This window comes from Manacus candei, unplaced genomic scaffold, assembly GCF_025592945.1.
Source record: "Manacus candei isolate 608988 ecotype Guabito, Panama unplaced genomic scaffold, ASM2559294v1 h1tg000049l, whole genome shotgun sequence".
Classification (NCBI taxonomy): domain Eukaryota; kingdom Metazoa; phylum Chordata; class Aves; order Passeriformes; family Pipridae; genus Manacus; species Manacus candei.
In genome coordinates, this window is record NW_026138097.1 from 7,456,744 (window position 1) to 7,477,170 (window position 20,427).

The following is a 20,427-nucleotide window of genomic DNA, read 5'->3' on the forward strand; positions in this document are numbered from 1 at the left end:
ACGTGAGAGAATCTTTAAGTGGAAAATTAAATAATCCCGTCTTTAATGTTTAATGAACAATGGAGAACACAACAGGCAAGAAAGGCATAATTACCAGATTTGTATCTCTTGACATTAACATATTCTAGGGTTACAAGTGATACATTTTATGGTTTTCTTTTCCCTTACGCCGCTCGCCTTTCCACTTTTTCTGTGGGAAAAAAAGCCGGCGGCGCTGAGCGGGGGTCGCGGGGCCGATTGCCGGGTGGCGCGGAGCGGCCGCTGCCCCCCGCCAGGGAAGAGCCGCGGAGCCCCGGCTCCTCCAGGCACCTCCGGGACGCACCGCCGGCAGCTGTGCACATCGCCGGGGGGAAACTTTCTACCCGACCTGCGTGGAAAACCCTGGCAGTGTAGGGGGCTCGGGAGGCGAGTGGAAAGTTATGAAGTGATAGGCGTCTTCTCCGGCCCCTTCCTCCTCCCCCACTCCCTATTACACTGCAAAGTTTTCCGCCGACCTTCTAATTAATGTTTCTGACTCGAAGGCGAAAAGAAAAAAAATATAATGATGCATTCGCTGAAGTTGGGCTGCGAAAAAACACGGCCACTGCGGAGGGGGGACTGGGAGGATGGGATCGCTTAGCCGCGTAAATCTCTGCGCACCCACACAGGTAGGGGCGCGCAGGCGAGCGGGGGACGCAGTTGCGGGACTGGCAGTCACGCGTATTCCGGCGCAAACCGCGCCCGCTCGCGTCCCCTTCGCCGTGACTGGTGGGTCCACTAAAATACTTTACTAGTGATGGGAAGCAAAAGTAGTTTTTTTCTCCGTAATTAAATCTAATTTGTTAATTGTCCTCTTCTTTTTCAACGTTCCTTTCATCGTCAGAAGCGACACATTATTATTCTGCCTGCTTAACAATATTATTTACCGACTACTACTTTCTTTTTTGTATTAATGCGACACCTTTACGCTTTTGCTCTAATTTTTATGGTTTTTCGATGTTCATAAAAACTGTCAGCTTATCTACAAGATTGACTCCACAAAGAGCATATAAGTAGTTCTTTCTACACTTACGCTTTATACAAGGTTGTTGTTCTTAAACCCATCAAAGTTACCAACGTGCGGATAAGATGGATCTGACATTTTGTGCAATCCATCGACTGTCTTTTAAAGTTATTATTTTGCTCAGCAACTTTATTCGAGGGGGCATGCAATTATTTGGGCTTTATTTTCTGTCATCTCCTACTCTTCCTGGCAGGCTGAAGTATCATCTTCCCACCCCTTTTCTGCACCACAACTTTTGTTTGAGAACCCTGGGGTTAAATCCAGCACGATTTTGTCTGTTTAAAGCTGCAGCAACTGACCGCTAATTCGTTCTCACATGAGCAAAGATATTACCATACTAATATTATTATTGGTAAGAAGAGGTAATTGATAACACCACCTGCCACTCTGCAGCAATCACGATGATAAATGTTTCCATCAGAGGGAAATCTGTGCTTGGTCTACCACAGCCTAACCCAAACAGCATGTCAAATGTCAATTATAAAGATGTTTCTTTTCTATTACAATTTTTTTGTGGAAAGCAACTAGCCCCACCACGAGATTTATAGAACCAGCCTACAGCACAACTGTGCCTAAACGTTTTGCCTTAAACGTTTAAGTTACTTTTCCCTTTATTTAATACCATGCCACCCTTGGGTCTAAATAAACATTGATTCATATACACAAAAGCTTATGTTCACACGTAGCAAACTCCAATTACCATCTACTTCCGTTCCTTAACCTAACAGCTGATAGACTAATTTAACCAAGAATTTTAAATGCTTTGTGGAATATTTGTAATACACATCGTTTAGGGGACATTATCAAGAAAACATACTTACGCATTATTTACACATATAGATGCATAGGTACTGTATATATTAAACCACTGTATTTGTATTGCAACATGTCTGTCAGTACATGCTTCAGGAAGTACAAGTAGGAGTACTACGTGCATGTAAAATCAGTGAGTTTATCCCCTTTGCAAAAATCTGTATGCTTCCAAAAAGGACAAGTGAGATGAATATTAATATATATATGCACACTGCAGACACACACACACACACACACACACACACACACACACACACTGTTACATAGCTATATAAATAGTGTTGGCAAGTATAAAAACTTTCATTGCCTTGGCTACAGATATGCTCAGAAAATTATTATTAGTTTGTATTAATGGATGCAGGCCTCAAAAGACGAAATCAGCTATTGATAATTGCAAGAAGTATACAGCAGCTACTGTATCGATCGGCTTGTCCCTTATTCCCCTGGTATAGGAGAGATAAGAAGACACACTCTTTAGTGCAATATAATTTCTTTTGACCTATCTGCTTGCTACAGACTTATGATGAATAGCCAGAGTGGTTAAAGTCCTTTATCACGAAAGTTACCCCTTGATATAATATTGATTCTTTATAACTAGCTCCAAACACAAAAATCAAACTGTCCACTTGACCATCATCATCATCAATATCATCACAAAGGCTCTGGAATAAAGATCAGCAGAGGACTGAAAACGCTTTCTATAATCTGCCCACCTAATCTTTATTTGCTGATGATGAAAAGAAAAGGGGTGTGAGTGTGTGCGTGTGTGTGTGCGCACGCCGCGGGGGTGGGGGCAACCGGAACAGGGAATGTCAACTGAACAAATAATAATAACAAAATCTTAGCTTAAGACGGTTCAGCCGCCTGTAAAAGAAACCAAATGATGATCACCGAAGTTAATGGCAACGCTTCGAAGCCCCTCTCTCCTGAAGGAGGGGAATCAAGTGCGGAGAAGGCCCGACGTGATATTACACTGGGGTGCCCCCCCTCCGCCCCCGAGCAAAGCGGTCTGCGGTGAATACAGAGAGTTATGTAAGAAGCAATCACGGCAGGAGTGGGATCAGACAGCATTGTCCTTGGTTAGAGTCAGGACTAACAAGTCGTCTTCTCACTTTCTCTCCTTTCGCAGGTCCACGAAGCGATCCATCATTTCTTTTCAGATCACCTGGTGATCCGGTAAAGAAAAGAAAAAGCAAAAATGAAAAAGAAAAAAAAAAGGCAAAAAAAAAAAGCCCCACGGGGAAAAAAGAAAAAGGCTAGTAAACGAGCCGCTGATGTTTAGGTCGATGCTTAACATGCAGTATCTATAGGATATATATTATCCTACGTCTAGGTAGAAAAGAAAAAGCATGATCCACATCTATATTGCCCTACACTAACGGTATTTTCTTCGCCTTCCCTCTCCATAGTACCAGCATGCTTTTGCTCAGGGTTGCATTAGCACAATCACTAGTAATTACAAGAGTGTGTACACTGGGAGAATGAAGATTGGGAAGGTGGGAGGTAGGACGTGATTCCCCTTTGGAGCAATCAGGACTGGGAAAGGTTTCAATCCATGCAAACGGTACGTTGATCATATTTAATGGGCTGGTTAGGCTGGCGCACGAGCCGAGGTGCCATTTCAACGCAAGTTTGCTCTTTTCAGGCGAGAACGGGAGGCGGGGGGAGGGAAGGCAGGACAGCGATGGAAGCGGCCACGGCGGCTGAAGTTGCATTCAATCCGTCCAGCGCCCCAAGGGAGCACGGCTCCGGGGGGAAGGCGCTCCCTACCGCGGGCACCCTTTTGAGGAAACGGGGCAGGGCGGGGGGGGCAGCGCCGGGCAGACCTCGGCAAGAGGCGGCCGCGCCGGGGGACAAGCCGGACCTGCCCCCGCGGGGGATAACCGGGGCCGAGCCCCAGAGAGCCGAAGCGAGCCGGGCCGGGCTGGGCCGTGCCAGCTCGGACCGTGCCGGGACCCGCCGCCGCCGAGGCGCGGGCGCTGCCCGGCACCGCCGGAGCGGCGCGGCGGAGGCTGTGCCCGCCCGCCCTTGGCAGACACGCGTGCGGCGGAGCGGCCCCTGCCCGCCATACGCTCCGCCGGGGACTCCCGGTGCCGCCCAGGGGCTGCGACACCCCCGCGGCCCCGCTGCGCTGCCGCCAACTTCGCCCGAGCCAGCAGATTTCGCCCTGTCTCCCTCTATCCCCCGCAGCCCGGGCAGCCGCGGGGCCGCCGCTCCCCCACGGGCCTTTCCCAGGATGAAAGCTCCCACGGGGAGCTTTCACCCGCGGCTGTGGCTCGGGGAAGGTCGAGGAGGTAGCAGCCGTGAGAGCCGGAGACTTCAACACTACTGCAGCTCCTCAGCCCCCGCTCCTGCCAGCATCGGGGCCGGAGCCCTCCGCCCGCGGGAGCAACAGCGGCAACAATTACTGTCATCGCGCTCCCAACCACTCCACACAGTAGGCTGCTCCGCTTGCTCCATGAGAGGCTCATAATTACATATTTTAAAAACTTTTCTCCTTCCCGCTAAGTCCTCAGCACCCTCTCTCTCTGCTTCTCCTCCCCACTGAAATAACCTGCGGGGTCATGGAAAAAACTAAACGGGGCAGGGGAAGGATGGGAGAAATATCGAGATCTGCTGAGGCCTCAGTTGCTGCTCCTCATTAGGGCACACAGACCCCTCTTTGACGAGTCCCCCCGACCAAGAAGATATCAGAATTGTTCACTAACCTTTACAGTAGATACTGTTAGAGAATGAAATCAGTCAATCAAAATTAAAAAAAAAACACCAGTCTTTTGCCCAGGTTATGACATGTGGCTTGAAATTAATTATAAAATGGACATCACAAATCCACACAGGTGAACAGAGGGTATTCTTAAGATTTCAATGCTTTTAGGGATAGCAAGAGGCAAGGTTTCTCAGCAGACACAGTTTAATCTGCAGTGGTCTCTTTGTAAAACCAGATGATGACAAGGACAAAAAATGAAGTAGTAGAAATGGGCAATTGCATCATCACAGTGGCTGGTGGGAGAGGGAAGGAAGGGTGCTTTCACTCTTACAGTACTGGCATGTAGAAAAAGTTGATCAAATGATGGTGAACACTGTTTTTTCGGTTTTGGTTGACTTTTTTTTTTTTCAACAATGCATATCTTTGCTATGACCTAATGATATGTGTGCTATTGAACTTCACAAAATGCATTCATGCTTCCCTTGGCAGGTCTAGGTGTAAGAGTTGATGACTAACAAAAGTAATATAGATTAGAATCAATTCCCCTTATCTGGTGACAAAAAAATAACATCGTGTCAGCACTGTGTACATCCTACCGTCAAATGACACAATATAATTTGATTAGTTGAATAAATAATCAGCTATGTCCAGACATATAGGTCACCTACTTGCAAATTAGATTACCCTGCTTGGGTACAGGCAGCACCTGATTAGGAAACAGCTTCTCTCTGTGTTACCCTAGCTTCCCTTTAGAAAGAACGTCTGATATTTTCAAATGCAAGGGCTTTTCAAAATGCTTAGATATTTTGCAAAATCCTGTGTGTGTTTTCACACTCATATGTAATATTTATGCAGCCTGTGCTAGAGATACCACCTTTACTACCGAAGCTGAGTTGTCCCTCTTTCTCTGAGTATTTGCAAGTTTTAAATGATAGCCCATGTGTTGTGATCTGAAATAAGGATAGCTGAAATACAATCTTTTTGAAAACCAGGCAGCATACATTTCCATAAGTGATTTTGGCTAGCCCACTCAGACTGCACACCCATATGAATAACAAGAATGTGAGAAAGAATAAAGTGTTAGATAAGGGAGCATGGAAACATTTAAATTCTGAAGTCCACGCTGACGAAGACCATTAAATCTCAAGATAAGTATGTTCGCCTTTCAATGTAAACCATTATGTCACACTGCAGAAACAGGAGAAAGTTCTAAGTATGTGTTAAGGCTTTTTGAGGTTGGGATTTCTGCCGGGTTTGAATCTTTTTGTAATACTCTATTGGTCAGAGGGATCTGTGAAAAACTTTCTGGCATTTTACTTTTTCCATAACTTGTGAATTTTCATAAAGCAAGTAATATGATGAAATATGTTTTGCTTTCAGAGGATACATGTTAGTTTACATAGCGTGGCTTGAGTTAGAATCATCTGGAGATGTGTAGAGATCAGAAGGAAGAACAAAAAGCGCAGCCTATAATGAATACTTGGTAAAGAAGCACTATTAAAAAGGCAGAAAAAGACCAGTTTGGGAAAACAGATAGGAGACTGAGCCACTTGAGTAGTAAGAGAATGGTGGTGAGGGCAAAAAGGTGAAACAGAGTTGATGGGAAGGGAGATTACATGGACAGAGAGAGAAGAGGCCAGTGTGTGACTGTGGGGAGAAAAGAATTGTTTCGGAAATGTTAGCTCTGAGTTCACAGAAGTTAGCAACTGAAAAATTACAGCCCTTATTTTACACAAAGAGTCATGCAAGGTTAGATTTTGAAAAAAAAGCATGAAACGAAGTAATAGGACAAGATTTGGAGGATTTTGGTATATCAAACCTTTGGATCCTATTTAAAACCACTCTTCTTTGAATGTAGAATGAAACATCAGTTTGGAAAGTTTCTAGGCATAAAGGTACAAAGGCTAATTTCCGATATAGCAGTGTTGCTGTCTTTGACTGTGCCATTAATAAAATGAAAGAAAAAAATATAATTCTACTCTGCTTTGCTTTCTAAGACTCCCAGCAGCTGATAGTGAGTCATAATATTGTATATCAGTTGCATATATATTTTATATGTAAAGGCACATGCTTTAGTTTGAAGTGCTTATAATGGCCATGCAACAGCATACCTTTTCAAGTATGTGTATGTGATTCCTTTGCTAATGTCACCTGACATTTTGTCTTCTTTTTTTTTTTTTTTTCAGCACCGAAAGGTATAAAGTGGTGAAATAGTTGTAGGGGGAGGGACTCAGATAAAATCTATAAAGTATCACCTTTGGGTTGCAAAGACTTACTTAAAAGAGTGCAATAATGCTCCCAATTTGTGATTTTTGGCCACAATAGCAAACTTTCTGCCATTACTGTGATCAAAATCAACTGATCAGTCAATCACCCTGCCTTCCTCCATCTGCTGACAGAAATGATCCTGCAGAATCTGTTCTTGCCCTTCTCTGTGAGAATAAAGGAAGAGTTTTGTTTCCCAGTTTGGAACCTGTTTCCTGGATGCACCAGCTTTTGTATGTGTGCAAGTGCACCCATGCGCATATATAGAAACATAGAATCGTTTGGGTTGAAAAAGACCTTTGAGATCATTGAGTCAGATATGTGTATTTAATAGTCACATGCAGAACTGTACAGATATATCCATATAAATCTGAAAACTATACTTGCACACCTCTCTTCTCTCCCTGCACACAGAGCTTGATTTTAAAGTAACACCCAGCCATGCGCACTTCTTCGCAAAAATGGTTATCTTAACAATCTATGCAGTTGATTGCAGCATCTGTGCATGACAGTAGTTACCCTGTGTTTTCCCTCTCAGGTGCAGAGGAATATCTCTGGTTGAAAGATCCACCTTTCCCCACAGTGGGAGATTTCTTACTCAGGTATATTTATTTTTTGTGTGCCCTTAAAGCAAATAAATACATCTATATCTTGTGTTACAAGAACATTTTCCAAATGTATAATCTGACTCAAATACTGTATTAAATTAATGAGAACAATGAATTCAATCCATTAGGTAGGCTTCTGATAATTTTACAAATACTTAATGTATTAGGTTTACATTTCATACTAGAGAGGAACAGAGACATACACAAACACAGGGGAGTTGAACCAGAAGGTTGAGACCAACCACTGAATGCTTGTGGTTAGAAAAAAATTTCCATGATGGGCAGGTAATTTTACAGTCAATGTCAGTAGTGTTTCTGATATTTCTCTAAAGCACCTGGTACAGGCCAATGCCACGGATAACAAGTAAGCCAGACAACTGTCCTGTGCCAGCATGACAATTTGTATGTCTCCCTGTTCTCTGGCAAGTGTGAGTTACATCTGTGTATCTCTAGTGCTTCCTCTCATCTGCTTTCCTGTTTCTGCTTCCATGAGAGAGTAATATCAGCCCTGTATCACCCAGTGCAAGTTTCTCTCTTTGAAATACCCTTAATTTTATTTAATTGTGGAGGAGACTAGAAAAGGGAGAGGGAAGCTGCACAGGGGCAGGAGGGACTGCTGTGATGATGGCGCTGCCCTACAAGTCTGTCTTTCTGTGTATCAAATCCTGCCTGCAACATGGGGCTTAGCATTTAACTGCAACATAAGTCTGGTTACTGAACTTCACCATCACCCAGATCACAGAATGGGACTAACACTCACTTACCTTGCAGGTACTGGAAATTAATTCATGTTCCGAGGTGGACATTGCCTGAGTATGGACAGTGCCATGCTGTGAAGCCAGGCACTCCTGTCAGGAAAGGAAGAGCTCGACTGCTTTTCTCCTCGGCACAGAGTGCTAGCAGCTGTCCTCTTAGTTTATCACCAAAGAGCGGATTTATGCAAAGGGTTTGCTTTTGAGAAAAAAAAACCAACCTCTTGAAAGCTTTGCTGGAAGACATTGACATGCAGGTGAGTTAGGTAGTCTTGTTGTGTTATTTTCATGTACTTGGGATCCATATAATTTATTTTAACGGTCAAAAATAGGATACACGAGGTGGTGCCACATATGTGTTCTTCGTTGCCTGTTTCATTAGCTGAGTTGTTTGGACCCTGCTGTTTTCAGAGAAAGATTTTGTATTTGACACATCGTGCTAATATCAGTCATTAGGTACAACTGCCTGTGATTGGTGCTCTATAAATACCTATGCACAAGTGGTTTTCGATTGTTGCTGTGTAAATACCTACCAGAGATAGCTCTGCACTGGCCAGGAAATAAATGAATCGAATTGTCCTACAAGAAACACGTAGAAGTAGGTAGTGAGGGAAAACTGTTCTATGCTCCTTTGCAGATGTAATGACATTGGTTTCAGGGAGAGGTGGCCTCACCTCCCTGGCCTTACCCAGGGACCCCGCAGATGCTACTACTCGTGTCAAAGACTCCTGCAGCTTTGCCTGGCTTCCAGGTAATGCAGCATCAATGGATATGTACAGTGTGGTTTCTCCACTGGCTTTTTCTACCTTGTGGGGACCAGACCAGGAAACATGGTCTGCTGGGAAAGCTAGGTGTCAGATGGCTAAAATAACTACTCAGGGGTCTTCTACCATGGCTGATCACTGAAGTATGGAGTTTGCCCATCCTTAGCCGCATTACTGAAGTTCTGCTGTCACTGGTTGACAGTTTGCCCCATACTCTCTGTCGTCTTTCCAAAACATCTTCAAATCCACATGTAAAGCTTTTTGACACAGATTGACTAACCTGTGTACAACATTGATTAGAAACCAGGTTTAGATTTTCTTTGTGGTGGCATTTTCCCTTTTTGCATCAAGCATGCAAGATAAAACTACTCACATTGTTGGTTCTTTCTGTAATTTGAGGGAGAGATGCATCTTCATCTTAATGCAGGATGCATGGATCATACCTTCAGGTGAACAGGGGTAAGAACAAAAAACAGCAAGAAAAAAGTTTTGACTTTGTTGATAAAACTATGCTGAGAAAACTTTTTGCCCAGGCCAGTGAAGACAGGAGCTCAGCCTTAGGCTTGTTGGTTAGTGAAGGCAAACTCTGAGTTTGCACAGGGCCAAATATATTCCTGCCTCTAGAAGTCAGTAGTCTGATACCCCTAATTATGTGGACCTGCAGATTTCAATAGAAATTGCATCCTGATATAATATAGAATCAAATTTGGCTGTTACATCAGATCGGTGTAAGTTACAGTAATTTTGAACATCTGTTGAATTGCAATTAAGTATGATTATGTACTTCACCCCCTATAGTCATTTCCTTACCTAATTACATCCAACCACTTTGCATGCCACTACTGAATTTACCCAGGTATATTTCTGAGTCAGTTCTCCTATAGCTCTCCAAATGTGATGATGTTCAGACAAGAAAGTACTCTTTTAAATTAAGAGCAATTTACAATATGGTACACTTTCAACATTCAATTAAATAATAAAGATATGAGAATAAAATCCTTTTGCAGCTCCAGGGAGCCACTGATGGAATAATCTGCAAATAAGATTAAAAGATTTCAGTACAACTAAGATTGCCTTTCATGACCTTAAATGTCATCTACATCAGATTTAATTCTAAACGCTGAATTTTTCCTTTTTCATTAGTCAGTCCAGGAGAGAGATCGTAAGGTGGATATTAGTATGTGAATGAATAATGCTTTATTTTCTAGAAATGCATCCTGCTTGATTTATATTTCCATTTCAATAGTAAAACCTTTGCTGTATAATGTATGTAAAGCTCCCACCTGCAAACATGATTATTCTGTGTTGTTGACATCACATTATTATGCAATAAATACTTTGTCATGACTTGCATATTTTTAGTTCCTCTGGAAATGTGCTACTTTATGATTCTGTTTGAATAAAGAAATCTTTCCTTCTATCCAAGTCCATTTTTGATTAGTAATTACACATTTACACATGAAGAGCAAATCAGATGAAAGAACTATCCCCCTCCCCACCATATATCACCAAGATGATTTGGCCTCAGAGAAATTTCAATTGTGCAAGAGAAAATCTGAGGGGGGAAGGAAGAGGAAGAATTACTTTTTCATTTGGTATTCAAACAACCATTTAATATGAATTAGTTTCATAGAGAACCTAATTTTGGGCTGTGCATTGCTGAGCATGTTATCTGAAGCAATTTAGCAAAGTCTCCTAGAGCATTATCTGAGTTCAGGCTGAAGGGCTGGTAGCAGAGTTTCCAGGTGGAGCACTTGACAAAATTGTATTAGAAAATAACTGTGAACCATAAGAAGGTTTAATCAGATTTTTTCAATAAAATATTCAGAAAATCATTAGATTTACTAGCAAAACTGATTGCCTTGAGTGGGGTATGGGTTTGTATTCTTTCACATTCTTCAAAAATAGTCAAGCTTAGTCCAACATTACGTATAAGGAAGCTGGTGGCATCAGACCACACAACTGAAAAAGCAGCAAGTTTCAGAAGTCCCCTGCAAGATATCAGTTACTGAGACGTCCATTTATAGTGGAAGGCTAGTAAGGCAAAGAACTGAAAAACTTCAGGAATCCTGTCATTGCCTTTAGGAGACTAGGTCACTTGAATTTCTAGGAGGATTTTTTTCTGGCAGGCAGCTCTCCATCAGAACCACACCTGTGATTTAATTAGGATGTATCAAACCAGACGTATTTTCACAAAAATGATTTTGCTTTGGTAAATGGGTGTTCTCTGTTAAGGCTCGGTTCTGTCAGAGCATTTGTTACCAGTGCTGGTGACCTCAGTTCTCTTACCCCTGTTACAAGGAGCTGTGATAAGTCATATTAAGATGCTATAGCTTTCATCAACTCCAAGCATCTAGGAAGCTGCTTGGATAACTATGTTGGATAACAAATGCAGATACGGTGTTTCTGTCTGATGCAGTTTATGCATCAGCCAGATGTATGAGTTCCACTAACTGGCATGAACTTAGATAAGGCAGTTAATGAAGTCTGAGTTAGGACCTGGGTTTTCTGTCTTCTGCAAATATTTTCTAATGCCTGCACCTATGTTTATGTACTACAACTTTATGGATACTTTCTTTGATGGATCATAACAATTCCAGTGTCATTCTGATGGTCCTAAATCTCACAAACTAATATTCAAGCAAGAACCAGTGTTGTAATCAGACTCCATCTTGTAATCAGTCCACTACACCAGTTCACCAGTATCCAAGCAAAGGTCACCTGGTACCCAAATGGGCCCTGAGTGTCCATTGGCTGATTCCCTAGTCTCCAAGCAAGATCAGCCTGGCATACTGTACGTGGGAGAGTAAGTCCTTCCTGCATTTTTTGATTGTAACAACTTTTTTTCTTTTTTTGCTAGTCTGCTGCCTCTGCTGGCTTGCTAGGTACCTCCTGGAGCTTTTGCAAGTAGCTCGGCTCCTGCAGCAGCCTAGCAGTGGCATCAAGGCTTTTTAACTCCACGCTCAAGACAATGGCAAAGCAGACTTCATCTTGTGGTCAGACTCCATCTTGTAATCAGACCACTACAGCAACTAGAAGTAGACTGATCTGATTAGTTTAAAGCAAAATATGTACTTCTAAATCTGGATTCAAGGAAAGGTCCTTGGCTGGTGAGAATCTATGGATGATACATGTTTGCAAACATCACCTACTGAACTAACTTCATGACAATTCTATAAAATACTTTAGCATTGTTCTTTCCATGGCATTTCAGATGATACTGAGGTCAGATATTAAGATCATTCTTTTCCAGTGACAATTGATGAGCAAAATCCATGGGACATATTTTCAGAGGTACCAAGGACGTAAGAGCTGTTCCTTGTATTATAAAGTAGACAACAGTAGAAGTTGTGTTGCCTGATGTTCAGCCTGAATTGTCACCAAAAGACCACTCTTTTGACATTAACTTCTTCCATTTGTCTATACCCTAAAGGACCATCCAGAAGAAAATTCTAATAAGGATGTTCAGCACCATCTTCTAATTACACCGCTACAATAGCAACATAAGTAACTTTGTGCTCTCTGTTGCTTTCACATGCAATTCCAGAAGTTCTCAATAACTTGTAAATTGTCATGTTTTGGAGCCTCCCTTTGCCTTGCTCTGTTTGATACATGGTACTCACTCCAGCAGCTGAAGCTGTATGGGAAATGTGAACTAAGTGGAGGAACCAGACATTTTCTGTGGAGTATGTCCAGCTGCGAACATTTCAGGAGTTTTTTTCCTTAGAATGTGTTGATTTCTTTCTCTTTTTCTTGGGTATATGTAAAGCAGAAATATGTGACTGGTTTTCAGTGACACACTGTTCAGGCTGTGATATATGAAATTTTTTAAAAGTTAACAGCAGTTCACTTGTAAGAGCAAGCAATCAGAGCTCTTACACATGTTAATACGCAAGGTCAGCATAAGACTTCAGGGCAATAGGAGAAAGAAGAATTTTGTTCTTTATGGGATGCAACTACAGTCACCATGACTGAAATACAAATCCCATGTGGAGAATATGCATCAATTTCCTTAATGAGGACAGTAGAGATGCACCATAGCATGGAACCAAAAGCAAATGAGCATAGTTGCAAAGGATACAAAATTTCCCTTTCAAAGGAAATTTCAGGATTTCAAGATTTATTTGGCTTCTTGAGCAAAATAAAATCAAATCACTTTAAGTGAAATTTTCAAAACAATTTCATCTTAAGCCCCAGTCTTTAATCTCTATTTAAAATATAATACAATCTGAAGGAGTAATTTCAAAATGAAAAATGGAGTCACTGTTCTGAAAAGGTTAATGCAGGGTATTTTAACCTTACTGAAAAGTTGTAATTGTTTTTCAGGTTTTGTTGAAGTTGACACTTTCTCAGAAGAGCTTTGTTTTCAATCAAACAGCAGTTTTCCATTGAAAAAACATTCAGTTGGAAAAGTTCCACTCAAGCTAGATGAAGCATGGGAGGTTTGTAGATAAGGAGAATATAATTAGCTACAATAGAAATTTTGTCAGAAGGCTGAGGCTAAGAGCTCTCACGCACCGGAAAAATACCACTGCACTACTGAAAAGAGGACAAGCAACCAGGGCTGTTAGTTTGCTTTCCTTCCAAAAGGTTGTTGTTACTGTACTACATCAGTGTCCTCCCTACCTAATCACATTGGTTCGACACTGACACAGTGGGGATGAGGAAAGATGACTGCTTACTGAGGACCTATTTTTGGGAGAGGATTTGATCACATGCTCTGCTTTCAGTGCATTAGCAGTTACACTACGGTCTGTGGGATGACTTTGGCAGCAGGAGCTGGGAGACAGAAGCAGCACTGCTGAACTGCCTGTGTTCTGCTTTCTTGTAGGTCTCCTTCCCAAGATGTGATCTCATAAGAGCCCATTGAGGATGCTGGGATTACAAAGTATGGAATTATGCAGTAAGGGGCTTTCTTTTTCTGTTGCCAAACAAAAGACAAAATTGAGAACATATCTGCTAAAAATATTGCACAAATGTAAATGGAAAAAACATTTACCTCCAGTTTTGAAGAGGACAGGAAGAATTGATACGCAGGTATGCATTATATTTTGCTAAGGCAGGAATCATTGCCTTAAGGCAAACTTCTTAATCTTGTAGATTTTACAAGGACACACATTTATTCCTGGAATGTGAGAAGGATCTTCCTTCACAATAAAATAACACATGCCAAGAAACATCAGAAAGGAGCTGGGGTGGAAAGCAAATAAATTCCTTTACTAAGAAAAGCAGCATAGTGGAGACTAATTGTCCAAAAATGTTACTGCTCAATTTCTCTCTCAAACTCATTTAGCTAACGAGGGTCATTTCCCATTTTCATATTGAAAGGGTAGGATGACTTTTTATTAAGGCAAGTACGACTCCGCTTGTTTTATCATTATTTCTACCAAAACAAAATCTTCTGGCTGAAGATTACTGTATTCCAATTAGCATCACACTTCGTAAGGAAAGCATCCAATCATTGTGAGAAAATTGCGTTTCTCTATTAAACTAGCAGTCTGTGGCTTGGTGTTCATTTTGCTTTAGTGCTGGCATAAAATAGGTGCCAAAAATTTATGTAGGTTCAAAACTCAGGCACAGTTAGTACAGAAAAAAAATTCACCAAGGGCTATTAAATGTGAAACCTATGGCCCAGGATGTTTTGAGCCACAGGCTGTTGAAAGATGTGTTACTATGTCAGGAAAGCGCAACCAAATGTTTTCCCAGGTCTCTTCCCTAAGCATCCTTTCTATCTGCTGACAACTGAAATTACAAATTTGAAGCTGCATTTTAATAGGCAAAATATGTTTTAGTGTGACCCCAAGAGACAGTCCCAAGAATTCTGAATGTTTCCAGCTTAGGCAGCCACCAACCCGTTACTACATCCTTAACAATGTGTTTTTATGCTGGTAAGGTGCTCATGTGTGGGAAAACAGGTTGTTGCTCCTTGCCTACGAAAGGCAGTTAATTGAATACTTGCTACAAGTAGGTAGCAGTGAAAAATAAAAAACTCAAACCCCAAACCAACACCAAACCAATCAAACAAACCCCAAGTTCTTGCAAATTAATTTTCCTAAAAAATTTAATTATCCACAAATCAAACATGAGTAGAGCAGGGGACCAGAATGTCTGAGCTGGGGCAGCAGTGAATTATTCAAACATGCTAACAGGACTGCAAAGAACTCCTTCGCTTTTCTTGACTATAACATGGGAAAAGTGTCACAGTGAAGCTGAATTAATCAGAGCAGATTTCTGGCACCCTTTCTCTGAGTAGTAGGACTCTGCATTTCATTCGATCAAATGAAGCTGATGTACTCAAAGTGATGCTTCTCTGTGGCCTTGGTGTCCTAGGCTTCCTAGGATTAAAAATGTCCCTAAATTAATGCCCTAAATTAAAAATGCCCTTAAATATTCTAATTTTGCACTGTGTGAGGGGTGTTTCTAGGATTTCCAGACTGGCCTCACAGTCTCTCAGAAAGAATTGAGCTGATCTATTTTTATTTTACCCAGATAAATGCACAGAAGTGATACTTGTGGTCTGATCCCATATTCTCCTTGCTGCTCCCGTTTGCCTGAAAAAAACATCACACAGCTTCTCTCATTCCCACTGGTGCATTAGGTACATCACAAGATGTCGGTGGAGTCCCAATGCAAAAGAAATTCAGTTAAATAGTCTTTCCTCCTTCCCTATGCAGAGTGATGACTGGAAACAATGGAAAATTAACTGCAGGTGGCTCAAAATCACTGACACTTTATTGTCTGCTGATTTCTCATTGGAGCACCTCGGTCTCCTTTCATTTACACACATTTCCTCCTTTCCAATGGAAGGGGCACTTAGGAGCAAATAACTTTTCTGTAAATTGGGCTATGTCTAGTCCTCCAGGGGCCCATAGTTTCAGCCCTCATCTAGAAATTTCAGAATAAATCAGAATACGACAAACCCTGCACTAGAAGTACTTTACTGCATATGTGAGAGCTTTTTCCTACAAATGGACTGACTACTTGAATTTGAAATCTTTTTCTCATCTGGAAAGTCTCTGATCCAGTATCTGACAGGAGAAATGTCTCTCCTATCCCAGTCTCAAAAGGCTTTCTTACTAGATCTTTTCCTGGAAAGCATGTCCAGCAGAGTGTCACAAGCCATCATTTTTCTGTCTAGCCAACAGTCGCCTTTTTAATTAACTTGGCTTTCAATAGGTATTGTTTTATGTGAATATGAAGTTATAGCAAAAAGTGCAAATGTAATAATATACATTGCAATGTATTTTCAAACCATCAGAGCCATTTCCTCCTCTTTTGTTTCCTTTTATGACCCTGATGTCATTCGGAATAAACTTTAATTGGGTCATTTTGTCATCCGCTGAGCAGCCTCCATTAACAAACCTTTACAGCAGTAAGTGCTGGTAGCAGGATCTTTGTCACAGGCAGTTGCCACTTAGTGAAGTTTCACAAACATATCTTCATTATTTATGCATGCTGTGCTTTATTACCGATGCCAGGTGTGAGCCAGGAACACTTCACTACACACAAGCAGCTAAAGAGGTCAGATGTCAGTGCTAAAGTAATAACGATAAAAAACTGAACAAGAGAGGTGTGTTCTCACGTCACTGTCAGTTGCCCTGCACCTCGCAAGGCACTGCACTCGTGCTCTCACTTTATAGTGATGTTTTAAGTGACTGATTCATCATGGTAGTACTGGATTCATCCCTGGCTTTGGGTGAACAAAAAGGCAACATTTTGACCTTAAGGCTTGCTGTGTTTTAATGTGAATATGTTTGGAAGTATGTATATTATAAATGAACCAAATTATGTGTGTTATCCAGTGAGTGAATGAGCATATGTCCTTTAGCACTCTGATTTTACACCTTTACAGGTGTAAATGTATGCATAGCAGTGGAATTATTTCTAGTTTACTTTACTGTGAGGGTGATTAGTGTCAGGTTCTCTGTACATGTATGCATAAGCTTATAATAAAGAAAAAATGCAACAAAAAATTAGGTTTCTAAGCTGTAGAAAATGCTGCATGCAGAATGCTTTTATCTATCCAGAACTGATTCCACTGAAACCAAAGAAATTATTAGATTAAGTTCAATGTACATAAATGTACATAAATGACCATGAATTCCACAGGTATCATTCTAGTTTTGTTAAAGTTTGTGGTAAAAATACAAATATATTCCTACAGACTTGTACAGAGGCAAAGTCCATCCTCAGATTTTAAAAGTTAGCCAATCTAAGACTTTAGAAATGCACATAGTAGTTTTGAATTAGCTGTTGGGTTTCTTCTGTGTTATCACATTGTAGTTGTAATATATGAAAGAATTACAAAATTTAATTAGGGAATGGTTCTTAGGTCATAGCAAAATTGGTGCACTAAACACACAATAAATGTCTACTTTACTTTTAATTAAACAGCTTCCCCTTAAAGGTTTTTAATCACTAGTTTAGATAAGTGGGATTTGTAATGATTGTTAAGGAACTGTGAAGAGTGGTTGAAAACATGCACCTGCATGCAGTTAGAAAAGGGTATTATGGAAAATGTTATTGAGACAGTAGAAAAGCTTTCCTTTATGTTTAATATGTTGTTAGAATGATGAATAATGTTTTAAGTCACACTAAAACTGGAAAATCCTTTTACAGTAGCTTGTTAAAAACCATCTTGATGTTAAGCTTTAAAAATGTCCTCCATTGTTAGGGCAGACCATATTTGGGAAAGCCTACCAAAAAGCAGTGCAGTGTAAAATATTCCAGCTCCATGAAGTAACATGAAGTTAACATTAAAGAAATATAAGATGAAAGAAAACATTTACTTGAAAATTAAATTTTAAACTTCAAGACTTTGGACTTTTCCTATGCATTTTTTTCTTTTTCTTTAAAAGCAGTGCTTACACACATAATCATATCTCTTCATATTTAGTCTCTGGGTTACTGCTGGAGTAGCTTAATTACAACTGTTAAATCACCAATTTATCTGGTAGTCTTTATTTTTTTCCCCCATATGCTTTATTTAGAGTGGTGAGATTTAAAAATCTTATGGGATACCGATTTCAATTTCAACAAAACTTCAAGCACTCATGCTTATTTGTCTTGCACCGGACCTTGTCTCATCCAGGCAGTATTTCGTACAGTGGTTTTTTCCATGGATGTATATCCTGCCATTTAAACCAATATGAAATAATGTGGAAAGATCTTCTGACAGGAAATTAGGAATGACATGTTTGAGATAAAGGGGTGCAGCCACTGGAGTGTCTGATGAAGATTTAGAGTGATGGCTGAACCACGTGAATTGTTTATCCATTCTGCCACACTATTGCTGCAAGCCAAGAGAGGTGTAATAATTTATTTGGAAAAACACAGTTTAGTACAGTGAGAAAAAAGTAATCTACTGCTGCTCTGACAGGCCAGGCAGATAGATATGAAAAAGAGAAACAGATCTATTTCTTGAGATGTAGGCAACAATTATGAATTAATAGACAGCCACCTTAATACATGAGTTGACATCTCTAAGCTGCTTCAGCAGATGGCCTACAGTGTGAACTCTCCTCTGAGTTACTCTTTCAGAGGTTTGATATTTCTGAATATAATGCATCATGAGACTTTTTACAGATCAGTGTATATATATAAACTATATTCTTCCTTGTGGCAAGCCTGTTCTTCCAATGAGGACAAGCTGCTTTTGCTGTAAAATGTTAGCCACCACAGTAACATGACATTGCTTTTATTACTAGCATCTACTCCCGAAATTGGCATTCCTCTGCTGTCTTCTTCCTCCTCCTCAGTTCCTGTATTTTCCATCAAGTGGTCGAGCAGCTTTCAAGTACCTGCCTCCACACTCCGGGTGCTGGTGCCATCCTGCAGCTGTCCAAGGGAGGTTGCAGCCAGCGCAGCCCGAACACACTGCCACTGCTTCAGTACTCTGTTGGCTGGGTCTTTCTCCTGTCCATTAAAAATGAGAAGTGGGCTGAAATGCCAATAAGATAATGTCGACATTTGGCAAACAGAGCTGTCTGCCAGTTTGCAGGCAGTCTGGGCAGTGTCACAATGAATCTGTCAAGAGGCATAGAGTCTCCCCATGGGATTCAAAATCCAGCTGTCACTCACAGCTACAGTGTCTGGGATTTGGGTGTCATGGTAGGTGGTGGAGGAGGAGGTTGATTTCCCTATGGAAAGTGGACCTTTCTTAGATTTTTATGGTATCCAATTGACATGCACCACTGTGAGACCTGAAGTTACTCCATAAAGGAGATGGTATAATGCATCTGTAAAGTTCCTTTAGCATTCTACAAGATGCTAACACAAACATTTGTAAATCAGTAGTGGACTTGAGTTTTCTGACTATTTCAAGCATATAGTTTCAAAAACCAGCAACCCAAGTGACAGGACTTTGTAAGGTGAGGTGTAAAAACTGTTGCACCAAGATAGAAGAGAATAGAGTGAAGTGTCCTCTGGAAAAGGCTACATGCATCCATTCTCTTCTCTTGATCACTGAAAAACTTAACTATCAAAGTAATAACATGCATACTGACATGTACATGACTTCATGAAAAAGGCTATTCTGTATGATGTCAAAGAAAAGATATTTTCAAACAAAACATCAAATACTTATTGCTATTGTTACTTTCTGGTTTTATTGAGGTGTTTATACAAATTTACTGTAGTTTCCTCAGAGAAGAGAAGGCAAAGGTAATAATTAGTAAGTGCTTGTTGTTGTTGCTGCAAGTCTTGAATAATTCTGCTCCTCTCCCTCAGAAAAGGAAAGGACTAAACCAATACTGATGAGTCTTAATCTTATTAGAGATTCATGTCTCAGCTGATCTTGTAACATTACAGACTGACTGCCATGAGTGACACTAGCTTGGGGATTAGGGCCTCAGAGGACCCAAGTGAGACCAAGCGATATCCAGAATATGAGAAAGTAGATATACCCATGGAAAACAGAGGATATTCAAATGTGATGGAGTATTTATCAGTAATCCTGCTTCAAGATGACTCCACATCCTGATGCTCTTGACAACTGGGAGATGCAGTGATGTCTTCTGCAAGCACGAACATGATTTGTGGCTGACTTTTCGTAACCTTGCAGCTTGCGTCCCCACATTGAAGTTTTTCACTCACTTAGAATTGGAATAACTTTTCATTCTGAGTTTACAAAAAAGCCAGTGAGGTAAAGAGAAGGGAGTGCATTGAGCATGTTGATACAAGGCATAATTTCAAAATCTAAGTCAGAAAAAATTTTCTGTCTTTAGAACCACATAGGTAAAATTGCCATTTCAGACAAGTGGATGTTTAGCCAGCATTCTTCTGTCAGGAAAGATGTGACACAGTGAAAGATAAAACTAATATTTGTTCAACATAAAAAACTGCAAAGGTTAAACATTCAGTGCTGTACTGTAGGTGTCAACATAATAATCAAACTAATAATGTATGCTGCAAGAATAACTTTTAAAATTTTTTTACTTTTCTTTTTCTCTTCTGAAATTCAGCACTCATTGAGGAC

The 20,427-nt window shown here is 40.8% G+C and overlaps 1 long non-coding RNA gene across 1 annotated transcript; it reads left to right on the plus strand.

Annotated features, from left to right (window-relative positions):
- Window positions 1-3,348: 3,348 nt before the first annotated feature.
- On the plus strand, window positions 3,349-8,513 carry LOC127476253 (uncharacterized). Its single transcript, XR_007906527.1, has 3 exons — window positions 3,349-3,419; window positions 7,366-7,429; window positions 8,207-8,513. It is a non-coding gene; the product is annotated as an uncharacterized LOC127476253 (long non-coding RNA).
- Window positions 8,514-20,427: the final 11,914 nt, after the last annotated feature.